Source organism: Onychomys torridus, chromosome 17, assembly GCF_903995425.1.
Source record: "Onychomys torridus chromosome 17, mOncTor1.1, whole genome shotgun sequence".
Classification (NCBI taxonomy): Eukaryota; Metazoa; Chordata; class Mammalia; order Rodentia; family Cricetidae; genus Onychomys; species Onychomys torridus.
This window is the reverse complement of record NC_050459.1, coordinates 51,895,316-51,905,547: the sequence shown is the minus strand read 5'-3', so window position 1 is coordinate 51,905,547 and position 10,232 is coordinate 51,895,316. Positions and strand designations below refer to the sequence as shown.

The window sequence follows — 10,232 nt, the reverse complement described above, 5'->3', positions numbered from 1 at the left end:
AAAGGACACAGCAAAGTGTACATAGGTAACATGCAATGTTCTTTTAAATAAAAGACTAATATCCATGTCTCTCCTATCTGCAGGGACAGCTGGCACTAATCCCCTAAGTGTGAAAGAAAAGGTGTATTTGTAAAGCCATTGAGTTTGGGATGAGAAAAAAAAATCCCAGATAATTCTTGTAACTGGTTAATTTTGTTTTTAATTTGGGGTAACACAATGAACATTGTCGAAGACGGAAAAAGTGATGTGGATTTAATTCCGTACCCTAAATGATTTTGTTCTTTTCTCCAAGACCTTTCACTTATTATTGAATAATAGAATAAAATTCTCTTATGGTCAATTTACAATCTTGAGTACTTGCCTTTAAAATAGAATACCTGTATGTATGTTTTCACATATTGAAAATAGCTTTTTTTTTTCTTATTACATAATATATCTTGATTTGTTTTCCCTTCCCTGTACTCCTCCAAGTTTCTCCCTACCTCCCTTTCTGTCTGGATCCACCCCTTATTTCTGTCTCTTATTAGAAAACAAACAGGCTTCTAAGAGATTAATATCAAATAAAACACAGTGAAAACAAACAAATCAGAATAGGGCAAAACAAACAGAAGGAAAAGAGCCCAAGAAATGAATTCACTCAATTGCATACTCAGAAATGTCATAAAAACACTATACTGGAAACCATAATATATATTCAATGAGCCCATAGGTTAAAAAGAGAGAAGAAAACATATGAGTAAAATAAAAATAAAATTAAAAAAGGAAAAAGTTCTGACATGATATAATGAGACAAGGAACCTCCAAAGATGCTTTTGTGTTAGTTTTCTGTTGTCCATTTATTGGTGGGCATACATCCTACTCTTAAGATTCAATTGTTCCCACATTGAATCTGTGAATTCAATGAGGAGTCAGTTTACTGCTATTTTTTATATAACAGAAGCCTTTTCCTATGACAATGAGTTCAAGGCTTTTATCTAGTTTCTCTTAATTCCACTGTGTATTTTGGCTTCTTCATCAAAAATTATGTATCTGTGAATTTGTCTAGATCTTCAATCTGAATTGTTTGACCAACATGACTATTCTAGGCTAATACCATGTATTTTTATTACTATAATTTTGTAGTTACAACTTGAAGTCCAGGATGGTAATACCTCCTGTAGTTCTTTTATAATTCAGAATTGTTCTAGCTATTTTAGGGTTTTTGCATGTCTACATAAAGCAAAAAAGTGTGTGTGAAGGTGTATGAACAATTATATTGGGTTTTAATGGGGATTGTGTTGAATCTGTAAATTGCTTTTGGAAGTATGTCCATTTTTTGCTGTATTAATCCCACAGATCCATGATAATGGGAGATCTTTCCATCTTCTGATATCTTTTTCAATTTACTTTTTTCAAAATCTTAAAGCTTTTTTATCATAACTTTCCCTTGCTTGGTTAGAGATACCCCCCCACCAAGACTTAATATTCTAGCTAAGACTGCAAGTACTTTACTAAATAGATTTGGAGAAAGTGAACAACATTTTCTTCTTCCTGTTTTTAGTGGAATTGATTGGAGTTCTTTCTATTTAAGTTGATGTTGGCTATGAGCTTACTGTAAACTGCCTTTATTGTGTTGGGGTGTGTTCCTTGTTTCCTCAAACTCTTTAGAACTTTTATCATGAAGGGCTATTGGATTTTGTCAAATGCCTTTTCTGCATCTAATATGTTGACTATGTAGTATTTTTTTCTTTCAGTTTATTTATGTGATAGGTTATTTTTTATTGATTTACATTTGTTGAGCCATCTTTGAACATCTAGGATAAAATATACTTGATCTTCTTGGATGATCATTTGGTGAATTCTTAGATTAGGTTTGTAAGAATTTTATTGAGTAAATTTTATTGAGTTTATTTTTGTGTCTATGTACACAAGGGAAGTTAGTATGTGATTCTTATTCTTTGTTGAGTCTTTATGTGGTTTGGATATCAGGGAAACTGTGTCCTATAAAATAAATTGCACAATGTCCTTCTGTTTCTATTTTCTGGAATAATTTGAGAAGTATTGGAATTAACTCTGCTTTATATGCTTTAAAAGTCTATAGAAATCTGCTCTAAAACCATGTCTCCCTGGGCTTGTTTTGGGCTGGGATAATTTTAATTATTACTTCTATTTCACTGGATTTTATAAGTCTGTTTAAATTGCTTATCTGATCTTGTTTTAACTTTAGTATGTGGTGTTGAGAAAATTATTTATTTCTTTTAGATCTTCCAATTTTGTGGAGATCAGGCTTTTAAAGTATGTCCTTATGTTCTCTGAATTTCCTTGGTATCTGTTGTGATGTCTTCCTTTTCGTTTTTGTTTTTATTAATTTGAATGTTCTTTCTCTTCCTTTTAGTTAATTTTGATAAGGGTTTGCCAATCTTCTTCATTTTCTCAAGGAACCTACTTTTTGTTTCATTGATTCTTTGTACTATTTATTATTATTTGTTTGTTTTATTGTTTTCATCATAGAGTTTGATCATTTCTTGCCATCTATTCTGTTTTAGGCTGTTTTCTTCTTGTTGCTCTAGAGCTTTCAGGCATGCTTTAACTCTACAAGTATGAGATCTACCCAGTCCTATTGTATAGGCATTAGTACTATGCACTTGCTATTTAAAACTGGCTTCATTGTATTCATAAGGTTTGGTGTTCTATGTAATCATTTTCGTTCTAATCTAGAAAGTCTTTAATTCTTATCTCAATGTCTGTCTTCCCCCATTTTTCATTCAGTAGTGAGTTGTTTGGTTTACATGAGGTTTTAAGACTTTTGTAGTTTCTTTTGTTGTTGATATCCAGTTTTATTCCTTTGTGGTCAGATAGGATACTGGGTGTTATTTCAATTTTCTTGTATCCTTTGGGACTTGCTTTGTGTCAAAGTAGGTGATCAATTTTTGAGACAGTTCATTGAGGAACTGAGAAGGAGATATAGTCTTGGGGGGGGTGAAATACTTTGTTGTTGGGAAATATTATTTTAAGATGTGTTACTTTTGTTTATGTTGCATTTGTTTAACTTTATGAAGCTGTGTTTCTATGCCTATTCAAAATACCTGATATTCTAATAAAGAGTTGAATAACTATATAGCAAGGCAAGAGAAAGGATAGGTGGGCTCTCAGGCACAGAGAATATATAGAAAGAGAAATTTGGGAGGAAAAAAGAAGTAGCCAGAGAAAGAGGAGGACAATAGGACCTAGCCACCCAGCTACACAACCAGCAATGGAGTAAGAAAGAAAGGTATACAGAAACAGAGACAGGTAAAAGCCCAGAGGCAAGAGACTGATGGGTTAATTTAAGGAAAGCTGGCAAGCAATAAGCCAAGCTAAAGCCAAGCATTTATAACTAAGAATAAGCATATGTGTGTGATTTATTTGAGAGCTGGGAGGTGGACTCCCACAAAGAACAAACCAGACTACAATAGCTGAGAGTTCTATATCTTGGTTAGAAGGCAGCAAAAGGAGTCTGTGTCCACACTGGGTATTGTTTGAGCATAGGAGACCTCAAAAACTGCCCCCACAATGACATACTTTCTCCAATGAGGTCACACATACTCCAATAAGACCAAACCCCCTAATAGTGCCACTCCCCATGAGTTTATAGGGCCAATTACATTCAAACCACCACATTCCATTCCCTGGCCCCTATAAGCTTATAACAATACCATAATGCAAAATGCCTTTAGTACAACTTCAAAAGTCCCCACAGTCTCTCACAGTCTCAACAATGCTTAAAAGTCCAAAATTCAAAATCTCTTCTGAGATTCATGCAATTTCTTAACTATAATCCACTATAAAATCAAAATCAAACAACTGGCCACATGCTTCCAATTTATAATAGCACAGGATAAACATTACTGTGCCAAACTATATGAAAGGGAGCATGGTGACTGAAACAAGACCAAAAAATCATCTGGGCAAACTCCAAACTGTGCATGCATCTCCATGTCTGATGTCAAAATGCTCTTCAGTTCTCCAAATTCTTTCAGCTTTTTTGACTGCAATATATTTCTTTCTTTTAGGCTGTTTCCACTTCCTGTTAGCAGATTACCTCAGCAGGTGTTCCCATAGCTCTAGCATATCTAGCATCTTGGGTTGTCCAGGCCAATTCAGATTTTCCCTTCACAGCTTCAGACAATGGCTTTGATAGGCTTCTACTCATGGACAACCCTGGCCTCAGCAGGTTGTCAAGGAAGTCAAGGAAGAAGATTCCATAACCCTTATCTTCTATCTCTAACTCATAAGCCAGAACCAAATGGCCAAAGCTCCTAAGTTCTGCTGCTTGCTGGGGCTGGAACATGGCCCCTTGTTCATTTACAGCTTCATCAGCTTTCTGTTTTTTGATGGCTTCCTTCATTATCTAAGCTTGGATATTCTGGAACTTACTCTGTAGACCAGGCTGGCCTCAAATTCAGAAATCCACTTGCTCTGTCTTATGAGTACTGTGATTGAAGGTGTATACCACCATACCTGGCTCTAAGCTTTTCTTTAATTTTGTTTCACAAGTTGAAAACTTCCTTGTGGTCACTACTTTCTTTATTCCATTTCTTAATCTGTTTATCTCTTTGAACACAGGACTTAGCTCCATTCCACTTTCTGGTACTCCTTTTCTCCTCAAATTGTATACAAACTTTGTATTTGTCCTTGCTCAGCTTTCTCCTTTTCATTATAGGTCTCTATAAAAGTGACCACAATTAGCCACACAACAGCGTAAATACTAGGCTGTCTTGATATTTCTTCTGCCAATGGAATTAATTCAAATCTCTTCAGTTTAGCCTCCAATAGACTCTTTGGACAAGAGGGAAAAGTGGCCACATTCTTCACCAAAATATCACAGGACCATCTATAGGTCACTTATTAATGTTCTTTTCCTCTGAAACCTCTGGAGCTAGGACCCCACAGTTTACAATGACCATCAGCATCACTGTCTTCATGTTCCTACTAGTATGGCCCATCAAGCTGTGCTTAAAGCATTCCACTGCTTTCCTAACCCAAACTCCCAAAGTCTAAATTCCTCCAAACAAACACATGACTAGTCCTACTACAGCAATATCTCAGTCCCTGTTAACAATTTATGTATGTCTTATTAGGGTTTTTGTAACCTTGAAGAGACACCATAACCATGGCAACCCTAATAAAAGAAAATATTTAATTGGGTGGCTTACAGTTTTAGAAGTTTAGTTCAGTATCATTATGGTAGGGTAGAGTAGCACAAAGGGAGACATGGTGCTGGAGAAGGAGCTGAGAGTTCTACAGATTGATCTGCAAGCAGGAGACAGTCTGTATCCATATTGAGAGCAGCTTCAGCATAGGATTCCTCAAAGCCTGCTCCCATAATGACGCCCTTCCTCCAACAGAACCACACTTACTCCAACAAGGCCAAACTTCCTAATTGTGCCACTCTGTGCTTATGGGGGACAAGTACAGTCAAATCACCACAAAGTTTATGTTCTCAGTGGCTATACCAACTTGTTCTGTGGATCTTTTTGATTTTAAATATCTGTTTTTATTCTTTCACCCTGAGTTGATATCTATCCTTGATGTTAAGTGTGTTTAAAGTAGATAGTGGGAGAAAGGATCATTGTTTTTACAAGCATTCTGCTAGCCTGTGTCTTTTTATTGGGGAATGGAGAACAGTTATATTAAAAGATATCCATGTGTAGTGTTTATTTGTTGATTATTGTTATTTTATTGTTTGGTGAGGGGGGATGATGATGGTGGTGGTGGTGGTATGGGGGGGTGTTTCCCCCTCTTGGATTTGAGGACTGGGATTATTTACTTGTTGTGTATTCCTTTGAGTAGTTAATCTCTTTTGATTGAAGTTTTCATCCTAGCTTTTCTGTAAGGCTGGATGTACAGACAGATATTGCTTAATTTTTTTGTTTGTTTGTTCTGGGATGTCTTATTTTATCCATTTGTTGTGATGGAAAGTTATAGTTAGAGTTTTCCTGCCTGACCCAGTCAGGACAAATCTCTCTTACCGCCAGTCCCACAGTCGCTCAGACCCAACCAAGAAAGCACACAGAAACTTACATTGTTTAGAAACTGTATGGCTGTGGCAGGCTTCTTGTTATCTACTTCTTCTATCTTAAATTAACCCATTTCTGTAAATCTATACTTTGCCACATGGCTTGTGGCTTACCAGTGTCTTTACATGTTGCTTCTCATGGCGGCAGCTGGCGGTGTCTCTCCCAGCCTTCTACTTCCCAGAATTCTCTTCTCTCTTGTCCCGCCTATACTTCCTGCCTGGCCACTGGCCAATCAGAACTTTATTTACATAGAGCGATATCCACAGCACTTCCCCTTTTCTTTTTTTTGGGGGGGGGGGTTCTGAGCGACTGTGGGACTGGCGGGTAAGAGAGATTTGTCCTGACTGGGCCAGGCAGGAAAACTCTAACTACAAATGGCACCCAACGTGTTGGCAAGAATTTCCACCTAAAACCTGACAAAAAAGATTCTAAGACGGAGCTAAAAACAGCTTCCTAATTGTCTCTCTCAAGTTAGCAGCAGCCTGCCGGTTTGAGCTACTATGGCTGGTTCCTGGCATGTGCGTCTGACCTGCAGTGTGGCGGGAATGAGGAATCTACAAGTGACACTTTACTCTGCTACATGGTGGATTTAGCCTTTGCTAGTTAAAAAAAAAATGTTCTGGGCTATGCACTGCTTTGATAGTTGATGGTACACATGGCTCCAGACCCAAAGCTGGTGGTAAACTTTACCACCCACCGCCATGTTGGGAAGCTGAGGTGGGTGGAGCCAGCAGCCACTGCAGCATTTCAGTTTTACAAAGATGGATATTACACAAAGAATCTGGTTTATGTTGTCTTTGGGATTTTTAATTACAGAAAAAGATTTGATCGTAAAAGCTGTTGAGTTAAACAAAAATGTAAATTTTAAAGGTACCTTGACTTCAAAATTTGGATATAAGGATATGTTGCTTTGGAAAAGAGTCTCTGCTTTTGTTTCCACAGAAAACCAGAGGCTGTGGATTTGTTCCAGATTAAGATACATCAGGTTTGATCAGCCAAGACCACCCGAAAGGTCTCCAATGACACAATGGCCCAGATGATTCGACATCCAGAATAGTTTCAAAGCAACTGGCTCAGAGGTTCACCCTAATGGACTACTCCATAATCCTAAAATTTTCTTTGTGTCCCCATAAGATACAGCGCCCCCCCCCCCAGCAGGAAGTAGTAAGAAAAACTACGCCCACATTCCCAAAATTATCAAGCTCGCTTTGGAGATGGAATTGGCTCACTCCTTCTCTAAACTCAGACATATTGCTAAAAGAAAAGGTTAAGAGATTCTTGTGTCCCAAATCAGAAGAGCCCTCTGGTGTGGGACAGAAAAAAAAAAACAACAATATTTTTATTTAAAGCAGGTTGATTTTAAATGAGATCTCTTTCTAAAGAAGAAAAGGGGATATGATATAGATATAATAAGATGAAAGGGTAGATTAGGGAACTTACTTCTAAAGAGCAACAACTTGTTTAAAATGTTTTACATTGGTTTAGATTTTAGTCTATCAATACAAACTTAAAGTTAATTTTGTTATACTGTGTGTATATTTCTACTCTTATTTAAGGTATTATGTTTATATAGCTCATTTTAAATTGTAATGGCTAATTAAAAATAGATTGATAACTGGTCATCTATGATAATCATACTCATAGCCATGTTAGTTAAGTCTTCTAGGTATACACAGAGATATTTCAGATAGACAGGTAATCTTCAAACACTTCAAAGGTCTACAGAATATGGCATTTAAAATATTTTTAAAATTTAGACTTTCTGGACAGTGAGACATGTCTGCTCCTGGCAACACCGATTTATTTCAGAGAGGAGGATGGGCATTGAAGACACTTCATATCTTATCTTCACCTTGGCAAAAATAGCCATTTGGGCAAGAAACTGTTCTTGCCTGGACTGCTTGATCAACTGGACATGCAGGACCCATAGAAAGGTGACCACTAAACTTTGTTTGACAAAATGGTCCTTCAGGTTCCTGCTTCGCAGAGGAAACTGCCAGACATTCTACAGGACACTGAGAGAAGTGACCAAGAGACTCTAGCCCTGTGGGCTGAAAACAGATGCCCCAACTTTACAAAGGAACATTAGGTGACTGTCCAGGCTGCCAGCTGTCTCTGTCTACTCCTGCAAGACTCCCAAAAGTTGCTTACATCCTTCTCCCATTTCTCAGGTAATATTATATCCTTCTGAGGTCTTTGATGTGGTTGAAGACTTGATAGTTATAATTTCCTCAATTATGATAAAAGGTAAGTTAGATATAAAAACCTTAGACTCACAAATATAAGATAGATAGGATGTCTTCTTTAATATTATAACTGTAATTCTTTCTTGATAATTGTTTTGTTATATGTAATTGTACTATGTAACAGTTAAAACCTTCCTTAAAAAAAAAAGAAAAGGGGAAGTGCTGTGGGTATCGCTCTGTGTAAATAAAGTTCTGATTGGCCAGTGGTCAGGCAGGAAGTATAGGCGGGACAAGAGAGAAGAGAATTCTGGGAAGTAGAAGGCTGGAGAGAGACACCACCAGCCGCTGCCATGAAAAGCAACATGTAAAGACACTGGTACGCCACGAGCCTTGGGGCAAAGTATAGACTAACAGAAATGGGTTAATTTAAGATAGAAGAAGCAGATAACAAGAAGCCTGCCACAGCCATACAGTTTCTAAACAATGTAAGTTTCTGTGTGCTTTCTTGGTTGGGTCTGAGCGACTGTGGGACTGGTGGGTAAGAGAGATTTGTCCTGACTGGGCCAGGCAGGAAAACTCTAAGGACAGAAAGTTTTTTTGGTTATAGTAATCTGGCCTGGCATTTCTGGTCTCTTAGACTATATAGAATGCTTGACTTTTAGTCTCTATTGAGAAGTCAGGTGTCATTTTCACTGTTCTGCCTGTGTATGTTGATAGTTACACCGCAGTGATTATGCATGCTCTGGTTGGACAGTCATTTCTGCCCAGTCATTTCTGGGTCATCCATCCTATATTAACCCGTCTGCTATGTGGTCTTGTATTTAGAGCGCAGTGTGACCATGTAATCTATGTGCATGTGTGGAGTAGCTGTGTGGACCCGAGTGCAGACCTGAGTGCACATGCACAGGTTAGCCCTTAAAAGGCAGCCTGGTTCCCTCTCTTCTTACAGGTTTTCCACAGGCCTGAGCACATTTTCTTTTCTTCCTTTTTCTTTTGATAAAACTCTTGTTCGCAGGTTCGCTGTGTTTGAGTCTTTTCTTCCGCAGGGTAAGTGTGCCGCAAAAACCAGTATGTGTTACATGGTCTCCCCCCACCCCTTGGAGCTTTTAATATCCTTGCTTTCTTCTATATGTTTACTGTCTTCATTATTATGTCCCAAGGATACTTTCTTCTCAGATATAGTCTATCTGGTGTTCTCTATGTTTGTAACTTTGTAGGCATCTTCTTCTTTAGGTTTAGAAATTTTCTTCTGTAGTTTTATTGAAAATATTATCTGTGCCTTTGACCTCTGACACTTCCTGTACTCTATTACTCCAAGATTTCATCTTTTTTTTTTTAGCGTCCCTGGTTTCCTGGATGTTTTGTGCCTAGATTGTTTTAGATTTATCCTTTTGTTTGTCTGAGAAATCCATTCGTTTTTCTGTCATGTCTTCCCTTCCTAAACTTATTTCCCCTTTTTCTTGCATTCTGTTGGTGAAGCTTTCCTCTGAGGTTCTTGTTTGAATTTCTAATTTTTTTCATTCCTAGTTTTCCCTCAGTTTGGGTTTACTTTATTGATTCTATTTCTACTTTCAGGTCTTAAACTGTTTTATTCATTTAAAAATATGGAATGACTCTCAAATTTGCCTGTAATCCTTGACCTGGTACCAAGTTAATCATCTCTGTATAATTCCAATTTTAGCATATGTGCTTTTGAAGCAAGCAGTGTGTGTATTTTTATATATGCAGAAATTATTTTATTTTTAATTTCTTTTTATAACTTCCAGGGTTCAGGTCACTATTTCTCTTCTGGTGGTAGGATGGATGGCTCCCCTAAATAATAATTGTCTCTGTCTCATAAATACCTACATTTCATAGGCATAATACATCAAATTGTTTACATTTTAAGTATCTTACATTCATTTTTTTATAGTATTTCTCCTCTGATTAATCCTGCCTGTCTCTATCAAACAGTCTTTATCAAGATTAAGAGAGTCTAAGATAATGCTGCTCCTCTGGTAATACAGGA

At 37.3% G+C, this 10,232-nt stretch overlaps 1 non-coding gene across 1 annotated transcript; it reads right to left on the bottom strand.

The window, feature by feature from the left end:
• Positions 1 to 9,822: 9,822 nt before the first annotated feature.
• Positions 9,823 to 9,925, bottom strand: LOC118569244. Its single transcript, XR_004943036.1, has one exon. It is a non-coding gene; the product is annotated as a U6 spliceosomal RNA (small nuclear RNA).
• Between the last annotated feature and the right edge of the window lie 307 nt (positions 9,926 to 10,232).